The sequence below is a fragment of the Triticum aestivum genome, chromosome 7B (genome assembly GCF_018294505.1).
Source record: "Triticum aestivum cultivar Chinese Spring chromosome 7B, IWGSC CS RefSeq v2.1, whole genome shotgun sequence".
NCBI lineage: Eukaryota > Viridiplantae > Streptophyta > Magnoliopsida > Poales > Poaceae > Triticum > Triticum aestivum.
In genome coordinates this window covers 719,156,807-719,171,701 of record NC_057813.1, presented here as the reverse complement: position 1 = coordinate 719,171,701, position 14,895 = coordinate 719,156,807, and the positions used below count along the sequence as shown (strand labels likewise).

Below are 14,895 nucleotides of genomic sequence, written 5' to 3'. Positions count from 1 at the left end.
TCACTTTCCTCTCCCTCGCATAGATCAAATTGTTGACTCGACCGCGGGATGCGAGAGGTTGTCTTTTTTAGATGCTTACTCCGGGTACCACCAGATCCGTCTGTATGGGCCCGATGAAGTAAAAACAGCTTTCATCACTCCATTCGGGTGCTTCTGCTATATCACCATGCCATTCGGTCTCAAGAATGCCGGAGCCACATTTATGCGAATGATCCAGAAGTGTCTCCTCACTCAAATCAGTCGGAATGTGGAAGCTTATATGGATGATATTGTTGTCAAGTCGCGAAAAGGTTCCGACCTGCTCGCTGACCTTGCTGAAACATTTGCCAACCTCAGAAGGTATGATATCAAGCTCAATCCATCAAAGTGCACATTTGGAGTTCCTGGTGGCAAGTTACTCGGTTTTCTCGTTTCCGAACGGGGAATCGACGCCAACCCAGAAAAGATCGGCACTATTCTCCGAATGAAACGCCCTGTGCGAGTGCACGATGTCCAGAAGCTTACTGGATGCTTGGCCGCATTAAGTCGATTCATCTCACGACTCGGTGAAAAGGCACTGCCTCTTTACCGACTGATGAAAAAGGCTGACAAGTTCGAGTGGACTCCAGAAGCTGATGCAGCGTTTGCCGAGCTAAAAGCTCCGCTCTCCACCCAGCCGGTGCTTGCTGCTCCAATCAGCAAAGAGCCTCTGTTGCTCTACATCGCAGCCACAGGACAAGTCGTCAGTACTGTGCTAACGGTCGAGCGGGAAGAAGAAGGAAAAGCTCTCAAAGTTCAGCGCCCAGTGTATTATTTGTCTGAAGTCTTGACTCCATCCAAGCAGAGATATCCTCATTATCAGAAGCTTGTGTATGGAATATACATGACCACAAAGAAGGTTGCTCATTATTTCTCTGACCATTCAATCACAGTCGTCAGCGACGCTCCACTATCAGAGATTTTGCACAACAGAGATGCAACTGGTCGAGTGGCCAAATGGGCGATTGAACTTCTTCCCCTTGATATCAAGTTTGAGGCAAAGAAAGCCATTAAGTCCCAGGCAATAGCAGATTTCCTCGCCGAGTGGATCGAACAGCAGCAGTCGACTGAAGTTCACTCGGAGCATTGGACCATGTTTTTCGATGGTTCTAAGATGTTGAATGGTTCCGGTGCTGGGGTTGTCCTGGTTTCCCCCAGAGGAGATAAGCTCAGATATGTGCTCTAGATTCACTTTGATTCCTCCAACAATGAGGCAGAATATGAGGCCCTCCTGTATGGGTTGCGCATGGCCATTTCACTCGGCGTCCGTCGCCTAATGGTCTATGGCGACTCGGATTTAGTGGTCAATCAGGTGATGAAAGAGTGGGACGTGAGAAGCCCAGCCATGACTGGATACTGTAATGCAGTGAGGAAGCTGGAGAAAAAGTTCGAGGGGTTGGAGCTCCATCATATACCCCGATTGAAGAATCAAGCAGCTGATGATCTAGCAAAGATAGGTTCCAAGAGAGAAGCCATTCCGAGTGGCGTGTTCTTGGAGCATATACATACTCCGTCGGTCAAAGAAGACCCTTTCACAGAAGAAACTCCGCAGCCTAAGAGCGCCACAGATCCGACTGAAGTGGAAGTCCCAGCAGTGGTCGACTTGGTCATGGAGGCTTTGGTGGTCGTTCCCGACTGGACGATTCCGTACGTCGCATATATCTTGAGGAAAGAGCTTCCGGAGAATGAGGAAGAGGCTCGACAGATCGTCCGTCGATCTAAAGCCTTTACCGTAATCAAAGGACAATTATACAGAGAAAGTGCGACTGGAGTCGGCCAGAAGTGCATAACGCCAGAAGAAGGTCGACTCATCCTCAATGATATTCACTCAGGGACCTGCGGTCACCATGCGTCCTCTCGGACCATCGTGGCCAAGGCATACCGAGCCGGATTTTACTGGCCTAAGGCGAATGAGATGGCAAGGGAGATAGTGGATAAGTGCGAGGGATGTCAGTTCTACTCGAATATGTCGCACAAGCCTGCGTCAGCTTTGAAGACCATCCCACTTGTCTGGCCTTTTGCGGTTTGGGGGCTGGACATGGTCGGCCCTTTGAGAACAGGACGAAGTGGCTTCACACATGTACTGGTGGCAGTCGACAAGTTCACCAAATGGATCGAGGCTAAGCCAATCAAGAGCCTCGACACCGGTACTGCTGTTAGCTTCATCAGGGAACTAATATTCAGATATGGAGTCCCGCACAGCATCATTACGGATAATGGGTCAAACTTTGACTCAGAAGAATTCAGAACCTTCTGCAACTCCCAGGGCACACGGGTCGACTACGCATCAGTCGCCCATCCGCAGTCGAATGGACAAGCAGAGCGAGCTAATGGACTGATTCTCAAGGGACTGAAGCCGCGACTGATGCGTGATCTCAAACACGCGGCTGGAGCTTGGGTCGACGAACTTCCATCTGTACTCTGGGGACTGCGGACCACGCCCAACCGGTCGACCGGAAGAACTCCATTCTTCTTGGTCTATGGAGCTGAAGCAGTCTTGCCGAGTGACCTTCTGCATAATGCTCCTCGAGTCAAAATCTATAACGAAGCAGAAGCTGAACAAGCGCGACAGGACGCAGTCGACCTTTTGGAGGAAGAAAGGGAGATGGCTCTGATCCGCTCGACCATCTACCAACAAGATCTGCGCCGTTTTCACGCCCGAAATGTGAGAGGTCGAGCCTTCCAGGAAGGGGATCTGGTTCTCCGAGTGGATCAGCACAAACCACACAAGCTTGCTCCTTCTTGGGAAGGCCCCTTCATCGTCACTAAGGTTCTCCACAACGGGGCGTACCGTCTTTACAACGTCGAGCATAATATCGACGAGCCCCGAGCTTGGAACGCGGAGCTACTCCGCCCATTTTACACTTAAGTTTTATCACTCGGATGAGTTGCAATAAAATACTTCTGTAGTTCATGGGTTTAGAAATAATAGTGTCATCACTTTTTATCTTTGTCCATATAAAAACTCCCCCTCAGTGGGTGGCTTAGCCGCGAATCCGTTTCGCCTAAGTTTGTAAAAATCCTACCGAGTGGCAAGCCAGCCTTCCACTCGGAGGCTTAGCTGCGAATCCGTTTCGCCTAAGTTTATCAAAATCCTACCGAGTGGTAAGCCAGCCTTCCACTCGGAGGCTTAGCTGCAGCTTCGTGCTCGCCTAAGTTATAAAAATCCTACCGAGTGACGAGCGATCCTCTCACTCGGGGGCTTAGCTGCAGTCCAAGCACTCGCCTAAGTTTATCAAAATCCTACCGAGTGGTAAGCCAGCCTTCCACTCGGAGGCTTAGCTGCAGCTTCGTGCTCGCCTAAGTTATAAAAATCCTACCGAGTGACGAGCGATCCTCTCACTCGGGGGCTTAGCTGCAGTCCAAGCACTCGCCTAAGTTTATCAAAATCCTACCGAGTGGTAAGCCAGCCTTCCACTCGGAGGCTTAGCTGCAGCTTCGTGCTCGCCTAAGTTTATCAAATTCCTACCGAGTGGTAAGCCAGCCTTCCACTCGGAGGCTTAGCTGCGACCTCGTGCTCGCCTAAGTTATAAAAATCCTACCGAGTGGTAAGCTAGCCTTCCACTCGGAGGCTTAGCTGCAGCCTCGTGCTCGCCTAAGTTACAAAAATCCTACCGAGTGAAGAGCGACCCTCTCACTCGGAGGCTCAGCTGCAGTCCAAGCGCTCGCCTAAGCACAGGCACCTTGCTTTGAATCTGCATAAGACATTTTGAGCCAAAGGCAATCATATCCAAGCGCCAAATTCAAGCTTGAATCGATATTTAAAGGAACCGAAAGTGCTCAGGCGTCAAGCCTGTTAAAGTTTGTCGGTTACAATTCCACTCGGCATACCGAGGCAAATTTAAAGAGTCGAGCCAGAAGAAGTTTTTTACCCCTCCTGCGGAGGGCTGGAAGGTGCAACGAATTCATCAAGGTCAATTCCGTCGGCGATCCGAGTGGCAGCTGCAAGGAAAGTCTCCATAAAGGACCTGAAGTCGTGCTTCTTGGTATTGGCCACCCGAAGGGCCGCCAGCTTCTCCTCTCGTGCATCTTTGCAGTGGACTCGGGCCAGACACAGAGCGACATCTGCACCACACCGAGCCGAGGACTTCTTCCACTCTTGCACTCGACCAGGGATCGTGTTCAAGCGGGCCATCAGCGACTCAAGGTCATTCTGAAGTGTCTCCTCAGGCCAGAGCGTCGAGTCGATGCGAGAAGTGGCGGCCTTCAGCCTTGCGAGATAGTCCACGACAGCTGCAACACGAGACTCCAGTCGGAAAACATCCATGGCAACTTCGTCATTCACCGGAGAATTGACGGGGTCAAGGTTTGGCTCCAGTCGGCTGGTTTCTTCTTCAAAGTTTTGACAAAATTCTGCAAGGGTGATCACTAAGTCAAGGAGATAGTCGAATGGAAAAGGCCACAGTTGAAAATATTTGCCAAACATGGAGGTTTACCTTCAAGCATAAGAAACAGCTTCTTGGCAAGGCCACTCAGGAAGGCCTCCAGTTTAGTTTTCTTCTCAGTCAATTTGCTGACTTGGTCGGTCAAGGCAGCTTTGTCAGTTCTCAGTCGACTGACTTCCTTATTGGCAATCCCAAGAGCAGTTTTCAAATTGGTATTGTCTTGTTCGAGCTTGGTGACTGAAGCTAACTTCTCGTTAGCAAGCTTGATCTTCTCAGCTAGCTCAAGGTCTTTCTTCTGCTGGGCCTCCCTTACCTTACCTGCAAGACACAGCAAGATCAGATGTTGAAACAAGCAAGAGGAAAAGCAGTCGTCAGGGTCTCACCAAACATACCTTCAGTCTCCTCCTTTGCCTTTGTCAGCTTCTCCTGAACCAGCTTCAAGCTCAGCTCGACTTGAGTATGCTTCTGTTCCAGTTCTGAGTAGCGAGTCACAAGATCACAAGAGTTCTGCGAAGAACCAATCGACTAAATGTCAAAAATAATTCACTTCCGAGTGAAAAGGGAAAAACACACGTTTCTAAGACTACAGCCGAACACAAGCATTCGACCGTAGTCTCGGGGACTACACCCAGTGGGTGCACTCAGCGTGCCCCCACTAATCCTGTTGAAGACAAAGTCGACCAGTCGACCTCAAAAAAAAAAAACAGTGTGCGAGACGCATTCTCTAAGACTGTGACCAACTGCAAGCAGTCGACCACAGTCTCGGGGACTACACCCAGTGGGTGCACTCAGCGTGCCCCCACCGGTTTGCGAAATCCAGTCGACCAGTCGACTGACAGAAAGATTGACATCATAAAGCCTAAGGCCGACTGCCAGCAGTCGACCTTAGCCTTGGAGACTACACCCAGTGGGTGCACTCAGCGTGCCCCCACCGGTTTGCGAAATCCAGTCGACCAGTCGACTGACAGAAAGATTGACATCATAAAGCCTAAGGCCGACTGCCAGCAGTCGACCTTAGCCTTGGGGACTACACCCAGCGGGTGCACTCAGCGTGCCCCCGCTAACACGGAGTTTATTCGACACACCCAGTGGGTGACTAATATAAATCCCGGAAAAGAAAAGTTTTTGGTAGCATATCCAACAGAACAAACAGCAGTCGACTGACCTGGACATTGCTTTGGAGGGCAGAGCTGGCGTCATAAGCTGCCTGGCTCGCATCCCGGATGGTCTTCAGCTGCTCCATCATGAGTCCCGCCTGGCGTATCGCCTCCTTCGCCGCACCAGCTTGGTCCTCTGGGACGTGGTGAGTCGTGAAGAGGGAGGGCTGCTGAGCACTCGTCAGTGGAGTCGCGAAGGTCACCGTGTGTCGAGTGGTGTTCTCTCCCTCCACAGTCAGAATTTCAGGCGCTGACACATCCTGAGGCACCTTGCTGGCGGACGCTTTTCGACTCCTCCTGTGCTTCAGCGGCTCTTCATCCTCATCATCATCAGGAAGATCGATAACAGTGTTGGGTGGAGCTGCAGAGAAGGGTCGGGATCAGAGATCGCGAGTCAGTCGACTAAGAATGGTATTAAGAACACAGCACCTGGATTCGAAGTTGCGGCATCCTCCATCTCGTGGTCATCGGCCCGGGCCGAGGTCTCAGAAGTAGCAGCACTGCAACTCCAAAGGATCAGTCGACTAACCTCAGTGTCGACCAGAGATAAAGTTTGCACAAAGATAAGAAAATATGAGCAACACAATTACCCTGAAATGGTGGGGATGGACACCTTCATCTTCGGCAGGAGCTTGGTCGGCTTCGATGAAGCCGCCCTGGGCTGCTTCGGCGCCTTTTCAGTCGGCGCCGGAGAGGTGGTCCGGGGGCGCTTGGTCGACTGGGTGGCGGTCGCAACCCCCTTACCACGTTCGGTCGAAGGGTCGTGGACAAGCTTCGACCGCCTTTCTGAGCGCGGTGGAACGACCTCCTCTTCCTCTTCTTCCTCGTCCTCGATGTCATCTTCATCATCTTCATCATCATCATCGTCGTCATCACCCCCTGCGGCATCCGAGTCCCATTCCTCCTCTTCCTGGCTCTCGCCCCCGCTCGCCTCGCCCCCGCTCGCCTCGCCCCCACTCGCCTCGCCTTCCTCAGTCGAAGCTTGTGCCCCATTGGGCATCGAGTACAGCTCGGTGAAGGCCTAGCAGTCGCAGAAACAAGGATCAGTCGACCAGTCGACAGGGTTAGCAGGAGTGAATACGACAAAGACACAATGGAAAGCAGAGCAAGTGTACCTTGTTTGGGATGCTGTCGTGGTCGAGTGGAGGAATTCTTCTGGCTCCGCGCGGGTTATCCCTGTTTCCGGTAACGGCTGCCATCCATCTCTCCAGTGTGACATCGTCGACTTCTTCTGGATGGACTCTAGTCTCGTCTTCGGGCCCGCAGTACAACCACATGCAGTGGCTCCTGAACTGGAGAGGCTGGATGCGGCGCTTGAGGAAAACCTCCAGGAGGTCCATGCCTGTCACACCGTCCCGAACCAGCTGCACCACGCGCTCCATCAACATCTTCACGTCGGCTTTCTCCTCCGGAATCAGCTTCAGAGGGGAGGGCTTGTTCACTCGGTCCATGGTAAACGGAGGGAGTCCACTCGACTGCCCTGGCGTCGACTGGACCTGGCAGTAGAACCAAGTCGACTGCCAGCCTCTGACGGACTCGGGAAAACTCATGGGCGGGAAGGTACTATTGTTCCTCACCTGAATCCCCAGGCCCCCACACATTTGGACGACTCGGGTCTTCTCGTCACCTGGGCTAGCCTTCTTCACGGTCTGAGAGCGACACGTGAAGATGCGTTTGAACAAACCCCAGTGCGGTCGGCAGCCCAAGAAACCCTCACACATGGACACGAATGCAGCAAGATAGGCAATGGAGTTTGGGGTAAAGTGGTGGAGCTGCGCTCCAAAGAAATTCAAGAAGCCACGGAAGAAAATGCTGGGTGGCAAGGAAAACCCTCGGTCAACATGAGTGGCCAGGAGCACGCACTCACCCTCTTCTGGTTGTGGCTGCCACTCCTTCCCCGGCAACCTCGCAGCTCCGTGAGGGATCAAGCCCTCGTTGGCCATGTCGAGGAGGTCCTTCTCCGTGATGGTCGACTGGATCCAGTCTCCTTGGACCCAGCCTTTCGGCAGGCGGGATCTGGACGAGGACCCCCTGCGGGTGGTGGATCTCCCCTTCGCCCTCTCCGATGCCGACGCCTTCTTGGCACGCTCCAGCGCCGCCGTCTTCTCCTTGGCCATGGTCGCCGGCGAAATGCGCGAAGGAAAGTGGTGCGGAGGTGAGAGCGAGCGCGCTGAGCAGAGAGGAAGGAGGCAGAGGGAGAGAAGGAGAATGCTGAGGCGCAGCACAGAAATCCCCACCGGGCGCATTTATAAGGTCTCTTCCGAGTGACTGACATGTGGGCCCGGTCGATCTAATCATATCTGGGAGCAGTTATGAGGACTGGATACGTGGCGAAAAAGGCGGCGCGGAGATCGAGGCGTCTATGCCCCGTCCCATCCGAACGCCACGGTCTGCCCCGCTTCGCGCGCGCCCCCAAATTTCGCACCCCGCGGAATCCGCGAGCAACAAATCAGTCTGTCAGACGCGGTGTTTCCGGCGATCCGTCGCTCGGAGATCGTCGAAGCTCGAAAGATCACTCGACGCAAAAATAGAATGGATCGAGTCGACCGAAGACGAATTGCTCCCCGTCAACGAAGAGATTCTTTGACCCAGAACAGCGCGCAACTAGGGCGCAAAGATTAATCGGAAACGACATCAACTCCTTCTTCACTCAAAGCCTCAATCCATTCGGGGGCTAATGATGGGGTTAAGTACCTAGGGTAGGGTCACGGACCTGTCCCAAGTAACTTACCCTAGACATCCCTAGAAGAGGTCGCCTTCCAGTCGACCAACGAGGACTCACTCGACCAACGAGGACACACTCGACTGGCTTGAAGGACTCGACCACGAAGACTCACTCGACCACCAGGAGGTCAAGAGGCACTCTGCACCGCAACGGTCTGTAATTAAGTAGACTTTATGATAGTAAAGGCACTTTATGTGGGGCGTTACCAGTAACGCCTCAGACTTAACTCACCTTAAACCTTCTCCTACGTGGGCTGGCTGGGGTCCTGGCGCACTCTATATAAGCCACCCCCCTCCACAGGCAGAAGGGTTCGGCACCTTGTAATCCATACATTCATAATCCACTCGACCGCCTCCGGGCTCCGAGACGTAGGGCTGTTACTTCTTCCGAGAAGGGCCTGAACTCGTACATCCTTTGTGCTTACGACTTCTCCGTAGCTAGGACCTGGCCTCTCCATACCTACCCCCCACTCTACTGTCAGGCTTAGAACCACGACACCAGTGCCACCAAAAACGGCTAGCAGACGATTTCGGCGCCGGCGGGAAGCCGACGCATCGCAGAATCGCCTGAATCTCTACGAATCTCGATCGAGGAATCAAACAGGGAGGGAAGGGGGGGAAATGCAGGAAGGGGTTGCGAGAGTTGTAGCGAGCATTACCTTCAACCCGCAGGCGCTCCGGCGCAGCCGCTCCGTTTCGGCGAGCACCACCGACGGCCGCGAACACCGTCGATTCTTCCGCCTCCGCCGTCGCCTTCTCCCCTCGCCTTCTCCTCCAGTGGTTTGAAATGCGAGTGGGTTGTGCCAGTAACTGCGGTGCGGCTGAGTAAATGGAACCGTGATGGAGAGGGGGCAGAGGTGTGCGACGTGTTTGACGTCAACCGCGGTCGGAGCGTGGCGTGCGGGCACATAATGTTTACACCGCACGCCTCCGGGTGGCAACGGCTGACCGCGGGATGCAACCAACGTGCGGGCGACCCGACTCGCACACCACACACGCGCCTCGTCCTACGTGGCGCAGAAAACCGGCCGGTTTGTTCCAAGATTCGTGCACAAAGTTGCCAACGGAGATGCTTGCGTGTGGTCTGAATGGTGAACGCCCACACGTGTGGGCGTTAACATTTCCGTTAGTTTTTTAGCAAACTTTTTTTCTTTTGGTGTTGTTTCGACACACGTTGCTCGCGTGAGGAGCCCCTGTAGTGGCGTGTAGGCCAATCTTTTTTTTTCACAGCCTCGTGGGTTACCTCAACGTGGGCTGCAGCCACGAGTAATTTTTTTTACTTTCTTGTTTCTTTTTCCCTTTCCCTTTTTTTTCTTTTATATTTTTTTCTCATTTATTTTGTTTCAAATTTGTAAAGTTTCAAATTCTGGAATTGTGTTTTCTTTTTTTCATTTCATTTTTTTATTTTTCATTTTTAAATTCATGAATTTTTTTCATTGCTGTTAGTTGACTGTTCACCACCAAACAGAGGGATTGTCTTTTTTCTTGTCCCAGTTGCAAGACCACCCTCGACTCGCTAATGTGGCCTGCGCGTTTTTTTGCCCCAATTGCAATCCCACTCTTGACTCGCAACCGGGCTTTGACGTTTTTTTATCTTAGTTGCAAGTCAACCCTTGATTCGCAACTGGGATGCGACCTTTTTTTGTCCCAAATGCTAATCCACCATCGACTCACAACTAGGGCTCACTCTTTTTTTCAGTTGATAGTTCAATCTTGACTCACTAGGGTCAACCTTTTTTGTCCCAGTTGCAAGTCTACCACCGACCCGCAACTGGGCTCAACCTTTTTTGTCTTAGTTGCAAGTCCACCCTTGACTAGCAACTAGGGTCCGACCTTTTTGTGTTAGTTGCATGTCCACCCCCGACTCGCAATGGGGGTCCAACACTTGTTTCATCCTAGTTGCAAGTCCACCCTCGACTCGCAAATAGGACGCGACATTTTTTTATCTCAGTTGCAAGTCCATCCTTGACTCACAACTGGGTTCCGACCTTTTTTTTGTCTCGATTGCAAGTTCACCCTCAACTCATAACTGGGCCCATAGTTTGTTGTTGTCCCAGTTGCAAATCCACCCTCGACTCACAACTAGGGCTCGGTCTTTTTTTCAGTTGATAGTTCAATCTTGACTCACGGGTCAACCTTTTTTGTCCCAGTTGCAAGTCTACCACCGACCCGCAACTGGGCCAAACCTTTTTTGTCTTAGTTGCAAGTCCATCCTTGACTCGCAACTGGGGGCCGACCTTTTTGTGTTAGTTGCATGTCCACCCTCTGACTCGGAATGGGGGTCCAACACTTGTTTCATCCTAATTGTTAGTCCGATCTCGACTCGCAAATAGGACGCGACATTTTTTTGTCTCAATTGCAAGTCCACCCTTGACTCACAACTGGGTTTCGACCTTTTTTTGTCCCAATTGCAAGTTCACCCTCAACTCGTAACTGGGCACATAGTTTGTTGTTGTCCCAGTTGCAAATCCACCCTTGTCTCGTAGTTGAGAAGTCTTTTGTTTTTCATCTCAGTTGCAAGTTTATCCTCAACTTGCAACTTGTATCATTGTTTTATATACTTCTTTTAGTTGCAAGTCCACCCTCGACCAGCAACTAGGGCGCGACATTTAGTTGCAAGTCCACCCTTGACTCGCAACTGGGCTCCGACCTTTTTTGTCCTAGTTGCAGGTCCACCCTCAACTCGCAACTGGCCCCATAGTTTGTTGTTCTCCCAGTTACAAGTCCACGCTCAATTCGTAATTAGGCACATATATTATTTTATCCCAGTTGAGAGCCCACGCTTGACTCGCAACAAGGCATGTGTTTTCGTCTTTCATCCTAGTTGTAAGTCCATCTTTGATTTGCAACTGGAACCATAATTCATTTTATCGTAGTTGCAAGTCAACCCTTGACTTGCAACTGGTCTCGTAGTTTGTAGTTTTCCAGTTGTAAGTCCATCCTGAACTTGCAACTCAGGTCGTAGTTCTCCCAGTTGCAAGCCCACCCTTTGACCCGCAACTAGGCTTTGTGCTTTGTTTTGCAACACACAACTTGCCCGGCCCTATCTAGTTCCATGTCCAACCCCAACATGTAAACCCACCCGACCCAGTTGCATGTCCAAGCCAAACACAACTCATGCCCGACATAGTTGCATGTCCACTCTCAACACGCAACTTGTTCATAACCTAGTACCCCTATATAGTTGTATTTTTTTGCAAATACATGTCCACTTTTTATGTATATTTTTTTTGTATACACGAAAACATTTTAAACACACATTGAACATTTTCAAAAAATACATGATGGATATTTTTTTTTCAAATACAAGCCCTGGCATTTTTTTAATATATGGTAAACATTTTTCTCAAATTCCTACTGATCATTTTTTCCTAAATGGTATGAAACTTTTAAAAATAATTATGCAAACATTATTCCATTGCATAAAAAAATTCTAGATTATGCCATGATTTTTTTGAAATGTGTAAAGTTTCTTTTAAAAAAAATCACGTTTTCAAAATATGTTTTTGAAGAAATTGTTCAGAATACCAAGTTTTGTTCCTATTTAAAAAATGTTCGGAATTACAAAGTTTACTCACATTTGAAAAATACTTTTTGAAATTTTAAAATTGTTTGTGTTAAAAAAAATATTCGACAATTGAAAATTGTTCGTAATTTGGAAAAAGGTTTCAATTAATTTCCAAAATGTCTTCTAATCTCCTGGCTGTACTGTGTTCTTAAACATTCCCCGTTTCATTAAAATCGGCAGCATCTAATGTTTGGAGTGGTAGAAGCCGTTGTTCCCAGGTCTCCAGTTCGATTCATGTGTTGGTTAGTGCGTTATTACAGTTTTTTGGTAGCGCTCCGATTGGGGTAGTGCGTCACTTGTAAAAAAAATTAGCGCTCCAATCGGCCAGCCCGATGAAAGAAAGAACAAACAAATAAAAGAAACAAGCGGTCGGCTGGACAAAAACTTCGCAAAGTTCTTCTGTAGGACGAGCTTCAGGGTACCTGCTATCTGCACTGTCCATCTGCATTGTGATACGTGCAGCTCAGAGCATCAATTGCAGTGCATCTGTGTGCTTAAGTTTAATTAGGGAGGAGTTGTCCTGTCAGGCGAACAGTGACAAAGCCTGCACAGCCGACTCCTGGCACATGTTGCTGGCAGACAATTTGATGTGACCCTACCTGACGCAATTTATTAAAACGTCCAGCCATCAAACAGCTAGTCTGCACACTCAGCTAGCCCTTCTTTTAACTGTTGGCGAATATTTAAATGAATGTCACCTATCAGGAACTGAAATAAAGAAAAAGAGAAGAACTGAAATAAAAACGAGTGTTGCATGCATGGATGCAAATATTAGAGAGCAAACTTTACCAAAAGAGATAAGAAAATGAGAGAGAGATGCATGTAAAGTTCAGAGAGAGGAGAGAGAGATGCGCTGCATGCAATAAATAAATAAATTTGTGGCATGCAAAGGTAAAAACATGGAACGTTGCTCACACGTGATGGGTCTACACTCGTTGTCTCAGTCTGATGGGACGGGAGACGGACAGATGGAACGCACATCGGATGCAGTTCGCTACTACCCCTAGCGGCAGAAGATTAGTATTTAGCGCCTGGTGCCAGCTGCTAATTTTACATCCATGCACATATCCACATGGAACTGAGCCCAGAATAGATGGCTGCGATAGGGGGTACCACGTAGACCGAGCTATAAAAAACTGCACTCCAAAAACTTAGATGTGAGATATTATCTCACATCTAGATGTGATATAGACATTCACTTAATAATTCAGCATTTCAACCAATTTGAAGCAAATTCGTTCCATTCACCCCTTATTGGATTGGTGCCTGAATTTTGTTGAGTCTGGATTTGATCCCAGTTTTTTTTAATGTCTCACTTGGACGATAGATTTTTCATTCTTGTCCAAGGTCCCGGCTGAGGCGTGGTAGCTCCTGTTCTGCATGCGACGGTGATAGATCGATGCTGATGTCATTTGGACTTTCAAGGGACTTAATGTTTTTTTGTTTGTGGTTACCTGAAGTTTTGAACCCGGTGCCTGTCGCCCACTAACTGGTCCGTCTGAAAGTGAAGGCTGTGTAATAATTGGCCATCACCTCCGATTTTTCTGCGCTGTGCTTGTCACGATGGAAGGCCTGGTTTTGTGTTATATACATTTACTTATTTTTTTGCGGGGATATACAATTACTTATTCTTCTACATACTATAAAATTGTCAATAATGGCTACTTCAGTGCAATCCAATATCTGATATTTCTGCACGTATCTTCATCTAGATTCTAATACGTACATCTCTCTTGATTTTTATGCCCTTTGATCGTGATGCCCAATTACCCGTTTTCTTCTGCGTCCAAATGATCTAAGATAGTATGTCTAAACGGCTACTAGTAGAGTATGGTATCAGGAGAAATCATGCAAAACTTGTAGCCGGTTGCTTATCGTCACACGAGAATCAGTTCACATAGAATTTTTTATGCCCTTACAAATGCTCTGTCATGTCTAAACTCTTGAGGGTTGGTGATATGCGTAGTTAATACCAACACGGGTTAAGGACAAAGTGGTATTGATTGAGGTGGCGGCCAGAATTAATAGACATAGTTATGGCATGACGATTAAAAACATGTTTAAGAATAACATTTGTTTGCAACAATGACCTAGCAAAAATTAGACTTTGAATTTTAACATATATGTTTGTTCTTGAGTTATCTTTTATGTCCTTAACCATCGCCTCGATGTGCTAGGCAAAAGTCTAACAAAACGAATATTTGAAAACCTAAGAAAAAAGAAATTAAAAGACCGATACAAATAAAATGCAGAACAAATGAATTAACTTTTCTGACGGAAGTCACAAATTCTTTGTTGTAGCAGCAGACACTACCACTTCGAGTCACTCCCGCACGCCGTAGATTTGTTTAATAGATTTTCTTTGGTATGTAAATGAAAACTGGATTAGCTTAAGTCATGTATATGGTAACTCAAATTTCCGCCCGCACATGTCTCGATGTTGGATATGGAAATCTCGTTTCATTTTGCGCACATCACCGGGGCATATCCAACGTAGCTCAATTTCCGTGGCAGACATCCAATCTTTATACTAAAATTTCTTACTCGCCCTTGTGTTTTGCTAAACTATGTTCTCATTGAAAAAAATGTTTTGATATACAATATTAAATACTTTTTCAACTAAAAGTAGCAAAATTAAGAATGTAAACATGCCCATGTATTTAATTATAAAAAATTATTACAATATGATATTTATTAGTATAAATAGTTTCTAGTAGTAACTGATTTGTATTTTTTTGGCATATGTACTTTTATTTAATTTGGATATTAATGATGCGTGAGCTTCCAAGTGCTCGAGTTGGGTAACTTTGTCTAGTGATACATCTCAAATGTGTCTATAATTTTTGTTATGCTCGTGGTATATGTACATCATTTATACATATTTTTGGCACCTTCTATATTATACTTTTCTTGTTAGGGCTTATATTATATTTATTAGAGTAACATATTCATCGATGCGAAATGTGAGTTCATGTTTTCTAGTGTTTTTGCCTTTGCAGAAAAATGATATTTTCAATGGCGAATCATTACACAAATATTTTCT

General features: G+C 48.2%; 1 long non-coding RNA gene across 1 annotated transcript; it reads right to left on the bottom strand.

The window, feature by feature from the left end:
• Positions 1-4,665: 4,665 nt before the first annotated feature.
• Positions 4,666-5,628, bottom strand: LOC123156293 (uncharacterized). Its single transcript, XR_006477945.1, has 3 exons — positions 5,569-5,628; positions 4,796-4,910; positions 4,666-4,721 (listed from the first exon to the last, which is right to left on the bottom strand). It is a non-coding gene; the product is annotated as an uncharacterized lncRNA (long non-coding RNA).
• Between the last annotated feature and the right edge of the window lie 9,267 nt (positions 5,629-14,895).